Below are 19,699 nucleotides of genomic sequence, written 5' to 3'. Positions count from 1 at the left end.
CCAGTGGCACAAACTGATACATTTACAGATTGGAACCTCGTATTTATATGCTGCCTACACTTTTATCTCATGTAAAGTAAACTATACATGTGGTACTGCCCATGTACCCTGAGTGACGTCCAAATGTTGTCCCATGTAAATCGCTTTTCAAACATGCCAAGAGATAATATCTGGACGATACAAAAATAAAATAAGTAAATACTGTGAAGGTCAGAGATAACTCAATGAGCAAAGACACTCTATAATAAGACAGACACTAAGCCACCTGTGAAACACTGATTAGGACTTTGCTTGTGTGGGGCAGACGCCTTTTGTCTTTTGTAATAAAGCATTTCAAGCATCAAACACACACAGAAAACCAAAGGAAGTAGCCATTCCTCTTGTCCTGTCTGTGCGTGTGTTAGACCTCTGATATGTACCTGTCCCTGACTTGTGGTTCTGACTTTATTAAAGAGGTATCTGGATTTCACAGATATTTACATTTCATTAAGGTTATACAATAATTCCCTTTTTTAAAATCATTTATACAAATTAAAACATACCATATTATTTTGATGTTGGTATAAACCAAGGTAGCTTCTGTCACTCGGGTTCTAGCATAAAAACACACATTCCAAATTTTTAACTCAAAGTCACATAAACCTTTACTGGTAGAAGGAACACTTTAATCAGGAGCAGCCAATTCACAAAGGTACATTCATATCTGTAGTTGAACTCATATGTAGATCTACTTCTACACCTAAAGTTAATGGTATTATTACCATTAGTTGAGGCCAACACAACTTTGAATTGTGTCTTTAGTGAGGTTTAATTTTAATTGGTAGAACAAGCGGAATAATGTTCTACCGATTACAAGTGGGTGGTAGGACACTTGTGCCGCATGATGATCCCATTTCCAAAATAGTGTGGAAAAAGCGATTTTCTTCAGCAACATTTAAGGTTTGCAGGGGATTCTGGGTAGGGAAACTGTGGGGGTTCCACTCAAGCCATACCTCCCTGGACTCCCCCGGGTGTCTAGTTTTCTGAAATGTGTGGGTTTGGTGGGTTACCCTAGATGGCCGCCGAGCATGAGGCCAAAAACCAAGGTGACCCCCCCTTGCAAACCCAGGAAGTTTTGTGATAGAGAATTGTTAATTTGCCGCAATCTGGTTTGGGTCCTTCTCTGCCGCGGGCACTTGGCCCACTCACACAAGTGAGGTACCATTTTTTTTGGAAGCCATTGGGGAATGTGGGGTGGATCCACGCAGATTCAAGAACTTTCCATCACTGAAATGTGAGGAAAATGTGTTTTCTTTTCACATAGTTTGAGGTCCGCAAGGGTTTCTGGGTAACAGACACTGGTGAGAGCCAGACAAGTCACTCATCCTAGACACCATCATCAAAGCTTTATTTTGATATAAATGTATCTTAAAAGCATTTTACAGATTATATAAAAAAGCACCATTTATAATAATTGCACAAAGAAATCAGATTAAAAATCTTAAAAGACATCTCTCAAAGGATGCAAATTACTTTACAGAACAGTGGAATACCTATTCTAAATTTAGGACAATTCGTAAGTTACATTCCTGAGAAATCCTAGATACTCCTCCGGTGTCTAGTTTTCAAAAATGTATAGGTTTGCTAGGTTTCCCTAGGTGCCAACAAAGCAAGGGTTCAAAATACACAGTTATGCCCTTTGCAAAAAAAAGGGTCAGTTTTTCCTGTCAAAATGTGGTGTGTCCATGTTGCGTTTTTTGGGCCGTTTCCTGTCACGGGAACTAGGCCTTTCCACACAAGGGATGTATCATTTTGCCCAGAAGACTTTGCAGAATGCAGGGTGGGAGGAATTTGGTGGATCCGTGCAGATTCCTGAACTTTCCACCACAGAAATGTGAGGAAAATATGTTTTTTTCTTTACAAAGTTTAAGGTTTGTAAGGGATTCTGGGTAACAGAGCCAAGTGAGATCCACTCAAGTCACCCTATCCTAGATTCCTCTGGGTGTCTAGTTTTAAAAAAGGTATAGGTTTGCTAGGTTTCTCTAGGTGCCCGGCTGAGCTAGGGTTCAAAATCCACAGCTAGGCTCTTTGCAAAAAAAGGGTCTGTTTTCACTGTAAAAATGTGGATTGCCCACGTTGCATTTTGGGCCATTTTCTGTTGCGGACACGAGGCCTACCCACACAAGTGAGGTACCATTTTTATCGGAAGACTTAGGGGAATACAGATTTCTGGAGCAACTGTTATTACCTATTGAATTTTGATGCATTTCTGCCATCCAAGTGTAAGACAATGTGTAAAAAGGAAGTCACTTTGAAAAATGTCCTATAATTCACATGCTAGTATGGGTACCCAGAATTTATTTCAGAGATGTGCTAATAGCTACTGTTTTTAAACTCTATATTTTATTCCCATTTCAGAAATGCATAGGTGTCTTTCATACCAATTTTTCACTGTTTATATTTTCCCAATTGAATTGCTATATACCTGGTACACAATAAAAAAAACATTGCAAGACACTGCTCAGTTATTGGCTCTGGGTTCATCGGGTTCTTGGTAAAACTACAAGTGCTACATATCCCCACAACCAGAAGGGCCTAGCGGACGTAATGGCATATTGCTTTAATGAATCTGTCATACTTAAAAGAAGTTACAGGTGAAAGCGTTGGAACAAATGACTCTTTTTTCAACTCATTCTCAATGTTCCTATTTTCAACTGTTAGTGTCTACTATAAAACAAACCTTGAAGGATCTACACAAATGACCCATTGCTGAATTCAGAATGTTGTCTACTTTTTTTAAATGCATAGCTTTCCAGGATCCATTATTGCATACATACCTATTTCTACCATTAACTGGAAGGAGGTTGAAAGCACAAAAATAGGCTATGTCCCAGTATTTTACTGTGAAACTGTGAAAAAAGCTAGGTTTTCTTACAAAAATCTGTCCGTCCCTGAAAGCTGGGAAGATGGTGATTTCTGCACCACAAACCCTTTGTTGATACCATTTTTCAGGGGAAAAAAAGATGCTTTCATCTGCAGCACTTTTTTCCCATAAAAAAATATTATAATAATAATGTAGCTGTATTTTGGCTAATTTGTGAGTCCCCTCCAGGGGACTCAACAAACCCTGGGTACCTTTAAAATCCCCATGATGTTGGAAGAAAAGGACACAAATTTAGCATGGATAACTTATGTGGTCAAAAAGGTACAGGGGCCTTAGCGCAAACTATCCCAAATAGCCAAAAAGGGCTTAGCACAGAGGAATGCTAGCAGCGAAGGGGTTAAACAAACATTCCATCCTGAAGATGGTAAATGACTGATTGAAGCCATGTAATTTGGATGATCTGCTGCAATTGCTGTTTCATATAATTCCATACTGCAATATTGTTAGTCTTAATCAGGGGTAGACTTATCTGAAAATTGTAATGCATTTAAAATTGTTGTAAACAGAGTGCCACCAAATATGTGTTGAATAAGGTCCCAAAAATCCTTAAGATGGCCCTGGAACCACATCAGCAACACACTGCTCAGCATTAATGACAACAAGAAAATTGCTCTATCTTTTCTAGGCTCAGGATGGCAAAGGATCCGGCCAAAGCATTCATGTGCAGTGTCTTTTCCTTTGAAGAATATCATCCTCTGGTCGACATACACTGTAAAAGGTGACCCAGTCCCAACGTTGCATCTTTGATTGATGACAAGACCTATGTGGGACCCAAAGATGGGGTCCATGTATTAAAGCCATCACAGAAATTCTACCTTGGTGTCTGTGATGAAGACGACTATGTCTTCTTTAGAAAGGAATTTATTTAAGTCACTCAATGATACATTTTTCAGGTGAAGGAAAAATAGCAACACTGGAAAAAATGTCTCAGTTCAGATAAGGAATATGCCATGGATATTCAATGCACCTTCAACATCAAAGGAAACCCCTGAGTTCCTTCTTTCTGTCTTTTTCATAATTAGTTAAAGTCTTGTCGAGACTTTGTAAGATATTCTCCTGAAGCAGAGAAATCCAGTGACTCCAGTGGGTGTTAGCACAATCTTTGTTTTTGGTTTATCGCAAAGCTCAGCACCTCCATCTGTTATCATCAAACTTTCCTAAATGAGAAGTTCTTATTTCTGTGACATCAGGAAATGATCTAATGTAGATGACCAATAATATGCACCTCATCTTGAGCCATGCCATGGCAGAAAAGCATCCTTCAGTCTAAGTTTATTAACTAGTTATCTTTGATAAAATGTCTCAGAGAAGGCAGAGCCTCTTGTTCTTGAGGTGAATCTATTAAATGTTGCACTATATGCAACATAGTCATCCTTTTTAGCACCAGCAAAATTGTGCTGACAAGTCGATCCTCTGCGCAAATAATGGCCCTGCACACTGTATTCTTGTTTATTAGGGAAGACAGTGTCATCTGAACCAAACGTGTTCTCTGATTGTAGATTAATGATCTATTGCACAACACTCCTGAACCAAATAAGTCAGGAAGCCCAGCTCAAACCGTGAATGAAAAAGAGAGTTAATGAATCTCCTGGAATTAACCCCCAGTTGTGAATGCCAAAATGCTTGTGTCTCACTACCAGCAAGTGTGATGGGGGGAGGGTGGTCTGATATGGTAGATCAGTAGCAGCAGTGCAAGGGATTAGTTGGTCTGATTACTGAGGCTGGCTCCCCTGTTCACTGCTCGTGCTTTGTCTGAACCTGAAAAAGTCACTCTGCTGCTGGAATCGTCTAGGTTGAAGGCTCCCTGGTAGAACCCTGTGTGGTAATGAAACTTACTGGTGCAGCAATTTTTATGACCAGGAATACGACCCCAATACATGATGAAAACCAGCCTGCAGTTGGTGCGCTTCCTGAAACAGAATCTTCCATCTCTAACTTGTTAAATGTACAGACTGTCTGGTGAAGTTCTGTCTGAGGCAAAGCACTAAAGAACTGAAGTGTTTGTCTTTCACATGCAAACTTTACTTATTGGTTGCCACCTCTTTTAGCCCAGAGAGCAGACTGTGTGTTGTCCAAGAAACATAAGGTTTGTTAAACAATTGAGGGAACAGGCAACAAAGCCAACAATCAGTCAGCTCAAAAATCTGTGGAAGGACGCAAACAAGCCTATCAGTTTAGACTCTGGCAATGTTTGGAAATCCTTTTTAGGTCGAGCCCTGAGCCAGCGTGCAAGCGCTGCTCTGAGGTTGATCTGTGGTAGTTGAGTACAAGAGAGAAGGCATGCCCACTCCCCCGCTCATATTTTTCCATCGGCTTTTGTCTTTGTCCTTTCTAAATGCTGCCTTCCGATTGGTTTATAGGTTGTTAGTCCCTCCTTATGATGGCAATGTCGTCATTTCTATCCTTCCATGGCTACTGGCCCCTTTACTTTTTTGTGTTTTGCACAGTATGTGTTATTTCGATTGCGAGTACTATTTTTTTCCTGTGTCCCGTACCGAATCCCCCAATCCCTCAGTCATTGCCTTCTTGTCCCCCCCGCACTCCAGTTGTTTGTGCCTTTTCGCCCCCCTGGCCATCGGGCGCCCACACTCCCGTTTGCAATGCAATAGGTATTCCTTGTAAAAGCCAGTCCTATTGCATTGCAAATGCTTGTTTTATTCATTTTTTTTGTTTTTACCACAGACGTAAACTCTTTCCTGGTTCCATTATTGCCTCCGCTCAGATTAAGAGACACATTCTAAAGGCAATTGCAACACAATTACATGAAAACAACAAAAACAACATATACAACACTGTGCCCACCCGTCTGATAACGCGCTTCTGTGGCCCTGCAACAGGGTATGCCCTGTAAGTGCAATGATACACTATAACTATGGAACGCTTAAAATATAGCGTGTAAACACATTCAGTGTCTGGCTGGTAGACATTAAAAAGCGAGGAAGGTTTCATATGTGGACGTTATTTTAATCTGCCAGCCGCTGAGATCCAACTCAATATGTACCCGGCAAATTAGTTTTTTTTCTTGTAGGGAGGTGTTTGAGATGTTAATGCCTTCCTCTGTGTGTGTAGGAGGACTTATGACCACTGTCACCTAGCGACGCGTCTGTCATGCTCCCAGAGACGTCGGACCAGGCGGTTGCGCTGAAGGGCCAGGGCTCTGCTTCGTCCATGGCGAGCCCCATCGGCCTCGCCTCCTCCCTGAGCCAGCCTCTGGCTATGGGCTACCGGCTCCAGGGGCTCACAAGCTAGCCTCCTCCCACGGCGGGCAGCAGTACACCGTAACTGTGCACCTAGAAGCCAGCGGGGAGCTCTTCTCCGTCCTCTGGTGCAGCCCCCAGACCCAGCTCCAGGAGCTGAAGAAGCAACTGGAGAGCTGCAAAGGCTCATCTACCTGGACGAAGGTGGGATTCGAAGGGGGTTCATGGGGTACTGTAGTGCAGCATCAGTAGGTAGTAGGGTCACTGAGGTGTATACTTGGTTAATCATTATGAGATAGCTTGGAATTTTCTAAAGGATTTAAAAGGTGGTTTCAAAACCTTAATGCACTGTAAATTGATCAACCAATGTGACAGCAGTCCCCCCCAAGGCATAGTTTCCACTGGATCCTGAGCTCCAGGTTGTTCAGTGCCCAGGGAAAGTAGCATATCTGGCCTACCTTCATTCTTTGGGTTCTGGTGCTGTACAAGTCATTACCACTTTATAAATGGAGGCATACAAACATGTCCTAAAATGCAAAAGGAAAGGGATTGAATGCGCTGATCTGTTCTCTCCGAACATGGTTCCAGCGCCTCTTCAGGGCTAGTAAGCGCTATAGGAGTACACCACCACACCATACTATGCCATACTTGGGGATACAGATCTCTGCCAGTGCTCTCCACTGGGTGACCCTGTGCACATCATGATTATTCGCAAATGATTCTCAACACTGGCACCTGCATACAATAGTGGCTTTTACATAAATACTACAGAGTTAATAAATTGCGACAGAGATTTGCAGAACTTCAGGCCTAGCACTTGGAAATGTGCCTGTGTTGTAAACTGGGTGTGCACACAGTGAGTCCTAAGCTATTGTGCACACCAAATCACTTTGTGGAGCTAGTCATCCCCATGTCTAAGCTATTCCGGGCACCATCGATGTGTGCAAAAAATTTTTTTAAAGTACTTCTGTACAGTGAACATTCTGCACAGCAAGTAATTCTAGTTTTACTAACTTTATAGCTTGCATAGGAGGCAACACTTGTTTGAGGTTGTGGTCTCACAGCTAGAGCTGCTGACTTTAGAGTAGGGGAGCCAGGTTCAAGTCTGGGCGTCAGCTCAACATTCTGTGATTCTGGGCAAATCACATAATGTCCCCATGCCTACCAGAAAATTAATGTGTCCCTGTGCAAAGTAACCAGTGCTCATGTAAAGCGCTCCAATACCTTTGGGTTTAGTTCGAGCTATACAAATCTGCAACCAAAAAAAACACTCTGTGATTGATGTTAGAGTGCTGGTGTTCATTATGTGCTTTGTATGTTTAGAAACATACAAAGCACATAATGAACACCAGCACTATAACATCCTACAGAAATGAATGTCAATGCCAATGAGTGGAATGCTGCACTTGGTACACAGAGGACGTTCATTATTTAAAGGCTGCTAGTCAAAAGGTAGACACCACCCCCAGCTTTTCTAGCTAACGCTTGTTCATAAATCCCAATCATGCAAGAACAGAATACACACTAAACATAAACGTGTAGAGTGTCCCGATTTCAATAAGAAGCATATAGATATATATTTTTACAGCACAAAAGTGTCCCAGGGCGCTTTACAACAGAACTAACTTTTTCAGGCACAAAGCATTAGAGTAATTTATCACCAACCAAGCCAAGACTTTATTTTCCAAGATTGAAATTCTGCCACAATAGCAATAAAGGCGCATTTGTTGTTTGCTTTTGTAATTTTCTCTTTCAAGTAAGTTATTTAAAAGTTTACAAAAGTCAACATTGGTAAGTTAACATTTTTATTTTACCCCTTCACTGCGGCGGCTATTCCGCCGCAGTGCTAAGAGGGTGGGGCGGCCGCGCGGCGGGCGCATGCTGGTGATGGAACCGCTCCGTCACCAGCCGCGGTTGCGCTGTTCTCATGATGGAGCAGTTCCGTCAACGCCCCGCCCGCTCAATAGAACGTTCAGCACAGGCACGGAATCCGCGCCGCGCAGGCGTTCTGAGCGGGCCGTGACGGAACCGCTCCGTCATCAGCACTGCGCGACCGCGGCTGATGACGGAGTGGTTCCGTCACCAGCAGGGGAGGGGTTAAAAATACGTTATTTGTATATTTTTTTAAAAGAGAAAAGTACACTGCCACTCTCTCTCAGAGTATCCATAATTAATAAATTCTTTAGGTCAAGCCTGGGCAGTGCATACACTGCTCTGCGAGGCATACTGTATTCAGGTATGGCATAGAATCTCCGCTCATCTTTTCAATTGGCTCCTCTTACTGTCCTTTCAAAATCCTTGTTTTTGATTGCTAAATAGGCTTAATAGCCCTTCTTTGGTACCGACTTGTCTGAATTTGTAACCCCCATGAGGACTGGACTCTTTACTTGTGTTGTTACACAGTCTGCTTAATCAAAGCTATGAGCACTATTTTCTTTAATGATGTAACACTATTCCACCCACGATGTGTTTTTCGTACAAGGCAGCCTGTTGCCCGCTTTTATATTTTTAATAGTAATGTATTTATTTCATTTACAGAGAGGTCCGCTTTCACTTTAGCGGCCGCTCTTATTTATTTACTTATTTTATAGCGCGGTCCACCTTCACTTCAGCGGCCACAATTATTTATTTATTTAAATTACAGAGTGGTCTGCTTTCACTTTAGCGGGCGTGCTACAGAACCTTTATTTATTTTTTCTTTTTGAGTGAAAGCGCCCCATACTTCACTTGCACTTTAATGTTGGCCGTGCCCCTTTCTTTAGATGCTGCTCACTGTAAACTGAATACAGTGAGATGTGTCTAAAGAAAGGGGCGTGGCCACCATTAAAGTGGCCTCGCAATTGTAAGAGTTTGAGCTATTATCATTAAAAAAAAACAATGCCCTTTATATGTGTGTTGCTTTTAAAAACACATAAATAAAAGGCATTCTCATTTACAATGCCAATAGCTTAAACTCTCCCAAATGTGAGACCTATTGCATTGAAAATGCTTGTTCTTATACTTGCTTAATTTTGTCAAATAAGCGGTCCAATCAGACGGGCTGTTCTACCTTTGATGGTTGGTCTGGCATGGAGCACATTGCCTTCATAAATCAATGAGGTCAGGACTCCTGAAGGCACCAGAAAGCCCTATATGGTCTAATGGTCCAGGAGCGGCTCTCTATACACCGTGTGGACACTCCATTCATAAAATTCCCATTTACCAGATGAACGGTTATGTCCCTTGGAACTAATCTTTCAATTCATCATTTTTATGCAACCTTTCATGAGTCTAATGTCTCATGAGGCTTTCATCTGAGCAGACAGATGAGGCCACAGTGAAATAGGTCAAGGAATCATTCCCCAAAATGTCCATCATTACTGGATGAACATTGTGTTGAATGAAAGCGGGTCAGTGACCTACCGTGGTCCCCCTAGGCCTGAAGTGGAAGGAACAGGTTCAGCCTCCCTGGAGGTATGGCAAGTAGGGCCGGCTCGCAGAGTGCCCTGGAAGAAAAAGGGTGGTACTTCTACTGCAGAAAGATCCAGGAAACATGGTGCTAGAGAGAAGAGACTGTGTGGGTTGGAGCAGCATCATGAACCACACCCATAGATGACCAAGCAAACCCCAATGGCTTGGCAGTCCTGGTGGGTAAGTTTGGTGCTTGTGCAGGCATGGCGAATACTCATCGGCTGAAACTGTGCTTGCCCTGAGAAGTTCAGTGAGGCCTGTCGAGAGGGGATGAAGACATGAGAGAATGATGGATTGGGAAGACACAGCCCCATTGTTCTGGAATGTGTGATTGTACCTAGGAACAACAGCACCCCATCCAGGGGCCTAACAAACACCCCCGCAGCCCCAGTGATGCGGACGGGCCCCAGTCTTCAGTGGTGAAGGGGGCCCACTCAGCTCTTTGGTAGAGAGCTGTGAGATTTGCTCTAAAGCAGCTGCAGTCTGCAGCCGGCTCTGAGCTCCTCCCACTGACCCAGGGCAGGACTGGTGATGTACTTTGCAGGGGGGGCCCCTCAAGTTTCGTTACCCCACTGACCCCCTCTTCCACAGTGGAAATGGGACCAAGGAGAGAACGAGGAGGCCTAGAGATGAGCTGACTTTTCACAGATGATTCTTCCTCCAAAGAAAGATGAAAGTTTCCACAAAAGGGACTTCCCTATGCCTCTCTCGCAATAGTGCAGTTAAGTCCCATGCTTATGAGCGCTCCTTTTGGTCTGGCACTAACCAGTCTTTGACATAGTCCTTTCTGGCAACATTGCTCGAATTTAGCCACAGCCGGGACGGAAGTAAAACCGGCGGAGAGTATTTATCAACGCTTTGATAGCTGTCCTATAGCCCTGAAGAAGTCTTGGGTAACTCCCTGACGAAACGCGTGTTGGCTGGGCACCTGGAATAAACCTAACTGAAAGAATACATCTATCAACATCTGTCATTGTGTTATTTTGCTAAATTACGTACAGCACTCATACTGTCAATGGAATGAACGTGTGAACAGATCCTATGTACATAGTGCCAGTCAAGTCAAGTCAAGCCAAAACAAGCTTTATTCGATTGTTAAAATCATAAAAGCAAAGTCAGGCAATAAAAAGACAATATCACATTTCATCAGTTTAAAAAAACATTAGACATTAATGATAATATTGAATACATACAAGGATTATTGAAAATGGGCATGCTAAAAAAACAGTTAAAAGCAGTAAAAAAGAACACAGTATATTCAGTCACCCCGCCAGGTTATTCGGGGAGAGCTTCCTGGTCTTAATACGCATAGCAGCTACCAGAAAGCTAGCAACCCCGAAAATTACCTTTGTGGTTCCTAATAGTTGTAAGTAAAAGAGAGCTGGGCGTACTAGTAAAAAACCTGCATCTCGTAGAATTGGGGCTAAGAACCGCCTTCTACCCTCCTTGAAGTGGTCACAGAACATTACAAAGTGCATGAGAGACTGCTCTGAGAAGTTATCACAGCTACATGGGCTCAATATATCAGGTACCCCCCACACTGGGAAGTCACCCAGGGAGTATTGTATAATGTTAAACCTGAATCTAATGAGGAGGTGACGATGGAATGGTTTACTAACAATTTTTAAATAGGGTTCTAGAGAGGGAGTAGTTAAGAGCAGAAAATGTGCTCTAACCTTTGGCTTAATTAATTCCTCCTCTTCCCTAGCCTGATTCGCCCTAAACAGGAAGTGTTCCTTAATCCATTTTACGTCTCCTTTAACTATGTTGTTCGGGTGTTTGTAGAGATCTGGCCTGCCCATTTTATTCAACGTGTTCTTAATGTATGCTAGCCAAGGAATTTTAGACACCTTGTCTAACGCCATGCAGTCCTTAAGAATGCAGTGGTTCAAAGGGATATCATTATTTAACCAGGTTTTTGCCCAATAGACCAGAGGGGCCATTTGTAGCTCATCGGTTACATAGTCTATGCCTAACTCAGTATGCAGGGAGAAAACTGGTGTTGATTGTGGGACTCCTAGCAGTGTTATGAGGACAGTATTTTCCGCAATTTGTATTTTACCTTGTGGCGAAAAGCCCCACAAGGGAGCACCATACATAGCTATGGACAAGCATTTTGTCTTATAAACTTTCAAGAGCGCGTCCATTGGACGCGAGCCCAATCGCTTTGCAAAGCTCATTAGAGCTGAGGTTGATCTCTCTACATAGTGCAGTTAACTCCCACGTTGCCTGCATGGAAGATGTGATTCTAATTACTGCTGGAATTAGCTCTGCTTCTCAACAAACACAAGGCACACTTTACACTGTTTCTGCTTTAAGCCCACTCGCTTTCCACGACTGGCGCTTTAATGATATCATCTCCTTTGTCTCCTGAACCACACACCACCGAAGTAAGTGAATCTATCACAACCGCGTCTGCAGTCAATAGAGGACATTTCATAAAATGGCTGCCATTTGTGACGTAGAGGCCAGTAGTTCATAGTCAGACTTTATCGCACTTGTTGTTGCTCTTTTAAAAAGGTGTATTATCCTGCTGCAGTGGGAGTAAATAAAAGGAACTGTACACGACTCGAGCCTCCATGTAAGTAGTGTAAAATTTGGAGGTTTGATGGAATAACCTTGTGTGCCAGAATCCAAAAGTCAATAGCCATTCAATATCGTCTCTCCCACTGTTAGTGGAGATAAGCTGTACAAAAGCAGATTTATTAATAAACATTAATGTTCAATTTTGTGTATTTAAGTTGAGATAAGTAAGCCACAAAAACCAATCTATTGGGTCTCAGACTGGTTGCATTGAACGCTGATGAAACGTGGTTTAAAAAGTTGAACAGCGTGCATGATTTCTCTCTTTCATTCTGTGCTTTTCCTTTTCCAGACAATAGACAAAAATGTGCTTTTCCCAAGGTGTTATTAATTTACACTGCATCAAATAATGCGCTGCAAAGTAGCCTGCACGTATGCTGCAAATGTTCAAGGTTCATGCTGCCTGCTGGTTTAAGTGTACTTTCATTCATTTTAATAGATCCTTTTTCCATCACATAATGCCATTTCCCCTTGTAAGTTGGTTAGAGGTTCTCATTGCTTATTAATTCTGGGAGGGTTTCTAGAGTGAGTTTTATGTAATACGATGTCTACAATGCTGGTTGGTCTCTGCCACTGTACCTTTATTAGGTCAGCCTATTTTACCACCTCATGTTATATAGATGGAATGATTCTCTGCTCCGATGAACCTACAAAATGTGCTGCCAGAGTTTTTGGCCTGTTTATTGGTGACACGCTTCATGTCGGTCTTCTTGCTAACTTTGGACTCAGAGATTTTACAGACTTTCCCTGCCTTTTAAACTAATCACTTTCCATGACAGTTTGTTTGCGCTTTTTTTTTAGGTTAAATCTCATGGTATTCTCTTGTTGATTTGAATTGACTAATCAATTGCCTTTGAATTTCAAGAATGATTCTTTGTTTTAGAAAAAACTTTACGGTTTGGACTTTGAATCTTGTCTTGTGTAGGTTGTCATTGTTTACCTAGTGCCCTCGTCCTGAGGGACTCACATGGCCCTGGTCCATATATTCGGCCCTTAGAGCAGAAGGAGGCAACATGTTAATTAAAAGACATGCCTGGGGCCTCAGTGCCCAATCCGACATAGGGCCATATGTATCATTGAAATTCGATTCGCAAAGGCCGAATGCGAATGGGAATTCGCAAAATGATATGTATGAAGGAAAATCCAATGCAAAATAAGGAATCGCAAAATTTGCGATTCCTTATTTTGCAATTACATTTAAGGAATAGCAAATTTTGCAATTCCTTAAATGCAATGTAAGAAGGCAAAAAAATTTGCTAAATGGCCTTAAGGTTTCGCAAATTACCACCAACTTCTAGTTGGTGGTAAGATGTGAATTCCTTGAAAAATGCACATTTTTGCATTTTTCAAAGTGCCATGTGACCCACATACATGCCCTTAGGGCATGTATGTGCACCACATGTGCACCTATGCTTATTTCAGGGGTGCAACAGGGTGTCCTTTGGACACCCCTGCACCCTTGAAATTATTCTCAATTTGCGATTAGCAAATTGCGAATTCGCAAATTGAGAAAAAATGTCCATTCCTTCCTATGGGCCCCCTGGCCCATAGAAATGAATGGGAAATTATTCCTTAATTGCGAATTCGCAATTTGGAAATCTCAAGAAATCGCTAAAAAAATGCGTTTTTCTCGATACATACCATTTTGCGATTCTGAAATAGCGATTTCTTAAAAATCGCTATTACAGCATCGCTTACTGGTTCCTTGATACATATGGGCCTTAGTCCCAAAACATCCAAAATAGGAATATTCAGGGACTGGTCATATGCTATTAGGACAAATAGAAAGGACTGTGGAGTTGGGAAGTTAGGGCCCAGTCCCAAACCCATGTAAGAGTATGTAAAAGAATACTCCTGTAGTACTGCTTCCAATACTTCCAAATGCTTTTGTGAATCATCCTTGTTTTCTGTATCATAACTATATACCTGGGCATGCCTCCCACAAACACAAAACTTCATCTAGCCCATAGGCTGCTTCTGCCGGTGAAACTTTTCCATGTCTTTAAATTGGAAACGAATTGTAATAAAATCAATAATGAAAAGATATGTTGGGTTGTACTTCAGTGTTTCTGACCCCTCCATCTGCAGGTCTGCCCCTTGTATCTAGCTGGTGTTAAGTTGTCAGTGAGTGTTGTTGATTTGCTTGAGGTGCCTCAGCCAGAAACTCCTGAAATATAACGTTTCAGATCGATATTAAAAAGCCTGCAGCTTCTAGCAGATTCCAGAGATTCATTTTAGAAACTGCTAGCTACAAATTCCCGTGTATCATTCCATTCCAAATATGAGGGAGAGACAGCCCAGGGTGCAGGAGGAGACTTTCGCTTTTTATTAATATTGCCCCCTTGAGGTTTAAGGCTGCCAGTTCATGACATTCAGATTCAACCTTAGAAGATAGCTTCACTGAGCAAAGTTCCAGAATGGATTGGCAGTGATTCAACTTGCAAAGTTTTCACCTTGCAAAATTCTCATAATTCTGCCAAATACTACGATTAATAACTGAAGTTTACCAAGTTTTCTGCACATGTTTTTCTCTAAAATGGAGATTATTAGACACATTTTAAATGCTTGATTAAGATTCAGGCAGAGTGGTATCTCCACTTCACCTGATGAAATGAGGTCCATTACCTGTGCACCTGAAATTACCAGGTGTGGGATACCTGGACTTGACTTTACTGGCTGGAAAAACCCTCTGGTAAAATCGGCTGCAATTTGGGAAAACTCTGAAGGCACAAGTGCAGCCCCCCTACACGGATCCCCTCCTATGGTACTGCGAAGAAGCATGAAAGGCTTTCCCCTGGCTGGACAACACCATCCCCAGCTTAGACGCCTTTCCCAACCTGCATTGAACTCAATTGATGTATTTGCCACCTGCTCAAAGCAGGTGGCAAATGGAAGCAGAAAAATGCCCAGTATGCCACTCACAGAATTTACCTGGTAAAATCAGGTCAGCATGTTATTCCGCATTCCCAGCAGAATAACTCGAAATCGAACATTGCAGGGGAGGAATTGCTGGTAAGAATCAGTCATTCTGGTCCTACTAATTCTGGTCCTCTTTCATCGCCCAACGCCTAAAGAAGTCCAAAAGATTCTTAACCTTTTGACTTCTTTGAAACCCCACTTAATCATTTCTGGAACCCAGGGACCATCACTGAATCATTATTGAAATCCAGGGACCCCACTGAGTAAATGCTGGAAGCAAGTGACCAAGGCTTAAGAGTTATTGATAATTTGAACCACAAAGCAATGTATAAAAAATACAGAAATAGTCACCCATCAAACAAATATACAAATGATGAAATATTTACTGAATACTCAAACAAATTAATAAATCTAAACTTGAATAGGAAGGTTGGAGCTTTTCTAAATTCAATGGAGGACGTTCATCCTCCATACTATATTCTGTTTGATGCTTTAGCTCCCATGAGACCTTAATTGACCTTAATTTTTAGCATCCAGTTTCAAATTTCTTCACATTTTTTTGCCACATATTATGAAGACCTCTACGCACCCAAGGAGTGCCTCACTGCCGAGGTCATAGCCACATTTATAGACGACCTTCCACCTAAGGCCGTATCTGATGAGGGCAGAGATCGCTTGGATAGGCCGTTGACGGATGAGGAATTGGGTACGGCCCAGGGGGAGCTGACTCCTGGGAAAGCCCCAGGACCGAATGGTTTTCCCAGTGAGTTTTTTAAAAAGTTCTCCGTACAGCTGGTCCCACAATTCCGTTCGGTGGTGGAGGAGGCACGGGAACAGGGCTCGCTTCCATCGGACTGGAGGCACGCAGAGGTGGTGGTGTTCCTCAAACCTGGCAGGCCCCCAGAGCAACACACGTCGTATCGTCCCATTTCCCTTTAGAACTTAGAATGGAAGATTTTGGCCAAGGCATTGGCCAACCGACTTCTTCCATACATTCCCTCCCTGGTGCACCCGGACCAGGCTGGATTTATGCCCCAGAGGGCGACGCACCACAACATCAGGCGGGCGCACGTGGTGGTGGCGGCCAGCGGACTGTTGGGGGAGCCGGCGACACTTCTCCTGGCCGACATGGATAGGGCCTTTGATTTTCTCAGCTGGACATTTCTGTTTGCCCTCCTGCGGAGGCTTAACCTCGGCCCGAGATTCCTGGCTTATCTGACGCTGCTGTACACTGATCTGACTGGGTCGGTACGGGTGGGGGAGCGATTTCTCTCTCCTTCGTTATCCAGCAGGGTATGCGACAGGGCTGCTCCCTCTCCCCGTATCTTTTTACAGTCACCATGGAGCCGCTGGTGGCCTGGGTGTGCATTGATGCACAGCTTAGGGGCTTCGAGTGGGCTCCGGGGCTTTCGGACAGGATTGCACTATACGCGGACAATGTTCTGTTCTTTCTCACCACCCTGGACAGATCGGGGCCGCGGCTGTTGCACGTCTTACAGATATTTGATGAGACCTCAGGGCTCTACATGAACCCAAATAAATCTACGATATGGGTCCTGGGGGGTCGACAGAGGTTGGGAGCGTGGGCTGCGTCAGTTCCGCTGGCAGTGGGAGGGTTGAAATATTTGTGGGTCTCTCTGTCTGATGAGCCGGCATTGTCTTGGGAACGCAATCTGGTACCGGTGTGGGAGCGCACCCTGACGGATCTTAAGGTTTGGTCCCGCATGCCTCTATCCATATATGGTAGGTCCGCCATATTTAAGATGGTGGCGCTCCCCCACCTCCTTTATCAACTATAGAATTACCCGTACCAGGTCTCACCCCAATGGTTCCGACGAGTGAACGCGGTCCTGGTGCAATTTCTATGGGAGGGACGCAGCGTGAGGGTGGCGCTGCACACATGTTTCTTCTCTACCTACTCCGGAGGGCTGGCCACATCGGATGTGATTTCCTACTATCAGGCCTCTCATCTACTGGTCCTCAATGAGTGGTGGTACGGGGACAGAGGGGACCCGGCATACGTGGTCGAGAGGCGGCTTATGGAGCACCACTCGTTGCACACCCTGTTGCACCCCGCACCACTGCGAAGGTCTCTGCCATCAGTCACACAGGTGTCTTTTTACATTTGGACACAGACACTGCGCAGGATGGGGTGGTGGAATATTTTAACTCGTGAGACTCCCCTTTGGGACAACGGACGTCTACCTCTGGAAGATTTCAGGGGGTGGGACGCAATAGGCATCTCGGTCCTGGGTGGTGTTATGAAGGATTTAACCCTTAAGTCCTTTAAGGACCTACAGGAGAAGTATGATATGCCGTGGACCCAATTCTTCCGCTATTTACAGTTTAGACATGCCCTTGCCCCTGGCCTGGAGGGCCTGGAGTCACTCCCAGACTTTAGCCCTATTGAGGCAAAGATCTTCATGGGGGAGCTTCTGGACCGCAAGATCTCCTGCATCTACCAAACATTGGTTATCCACTGTTCCCCCGATCTACGGCAGCTCAGACTTGCATGGGAGGCAGATATAGGGGAGCTAGAGGAAGATGACTGGGTCGAGGTTCTAGCGAGCCCGAGAGGAGCGGCAATAGCTACTCGCTTATGATTAGTGCATTTTAAATACCTCCATAGGGTGTACTTTACCAGACAACGTCTGTGGAAGGTGGGACTAGTTGCGTCGCCTGACTGCCTCCGCTGTTAACGGGAGGAGGGTACGCTCCTCCACACGGTCTGGGATTGCCTATCATTGCATAGATTTTGTAGAGGAGTATACTCCTGCTTGTCGGAGGTATTGGGCTTTACACCGTGTTTGGCCTTGCTGCATGTCATGGAGGGAGTGGGGAGTAACCGCTACAAACAACATCTTCTGCTGTTAGGCCTCACACTAGCGAAGAGGGACATTGCTAGGGCCTGGAAGGCGCCCAGGGCCCCATCTGTGGCAGCTTGGAAAAACGGGCTGGACTTCTCCATGGGGCTTGAACAACCGGTCTTCCTGGCCAGGGGGTGCCCCCGTAAGCACTATAAGATATGGCACAGGTGGGCGGATTATCGGGGGTTAGACCTGAATCCGCCACGGGAGGTGGAGGCACGCTTGCCGATCTGATACGGGTACATCCCTCCCGGCTGGACAGGGGCGGGCGGGGAGATCCAGAGGGACTGTGATTTCTGGGTGTGCAGTGACGATACAGATGGCTGTGTGTGGCATGGAAGCAATCTGGGGGGTGGGGGTTTGTTATAATGTGGTTTGTTTATTGGGCATAAAAGTCAAAGTCATTTGAACGTACTAGATATGTGCAGCAACCTCTGGAGTACAGGGGCCTGCAATTTATGTGACACTTGACAAATAAAATGTGTTTTCAAAAAAAACATTCTTCACATTTACAGAATGCTATAACATTTTCATTTCTACATTTTGCTTCTTTATTTACATAAACTTTATCAAACTGTAAATATTATTTTATTTTCTAAGTAGTCGCTGACCCTCTTAGCAGAATTCACAGGTGCCCAGGGGTCCCCGGAACCCAGGTAAAGAACCACTGTTTTAGATCACTAACATTCTTCCAGTCTCAAAGTCATGAGAAAAATAGGGGTGGGCAAAGCTCATGGAAATGGAATTGAACTCCACGTAATTCTGTGAAATTTGAACAAAAACTCCATGAAATTCCACAGAGTTCCACTGCCCACCCCCTACGCACCCTTGGTATATTTGGCAACCCCAACCTTTGATATTGTTAGCTTCCAAACAAACCACGCCACTTATTCTTTTACAAATTTAGGGCTGCCTGTGAGTGGCAGGCACTATGCCAGTTATTGAGAGAGGCACCAATCCCCATTCCATTCCCTTGAATGCTCTGGTGAATAGCTTTGCTGGAATTAAGAATCACTTTCCTGAGCTGGAAATAAAAAAAAAAACACTTGCCCTGCCTTGTTCCTCAGCGAGAGTTCAGCTCAGCTCCCAGAGGAGCTTTGGGTCTGTTGCCGCTGCAATATCCGGCAGCTGAAATGATGAAAAGTGCCAGGCGCATCACAGCCTCCTTGGATGATCAACAGGGAGCAATGAACTAAGATGGGATAAGCAATTAAAGCAGTTGCTATTTAAAAAACAGCCACCTAGAGTGGACATTTGCAAAAAACTGCCTCGGTTTTATCATCGCTTGTTAATTAACTCTGGACTACCGAGGAAAAGCGCTGACTTTTACAACATAGTTTGCATTTAAGTTTCATGGTGACATCCTATTCAGGTCAGAATACGGCCAGTAGTGCCATGTCTAAGGCTCAAGTGACACTGGGCCCAGCCCTTCAGCAACTCCTACTTCTGCAACCTTACTCTGAAAAGAAGTTCTAGTGCTCTGACCCTTTTCACAAACTTTTTAATGTTCCACTCCTCCTCGCAGGGATCGGAGATATGCCCTCTGTGCCTTGTGCTCGCTAGGAAAGCAGGACTCACATTTTCCATCACTCTGGGGTGCACTATCACAAATACCCAGTTTTATTTGTACTCGAGTTTCTTGAACTAGGACCGATGGAAGTCCGAGTTGGCCCTCACACCAGATTTACACGATGCTTTTCACCCCATTCTGTCATGGGTTGCTGTGTCTATTACAACAAATATGCCCCCACCCACAGCGC

Source organism: Lissotriton vulgaris, chromosome 12 (assembly GCF_964263255.1).
Source record: "Lissotriton vulgaris chromosome 12, aLisVul1.2, whole genome shotgun sequence".
In the NCBI taxonomy this organism is placed as follows: domain Eukaryota; kingdom Metazoa; phylum Chordata; class Amphibia; order Caudata; family Salamandridae; genus Lissotriton; species Lissotriton vulgaris.
Note: the sequence above shows the minus strand (reverse complement) of the source record.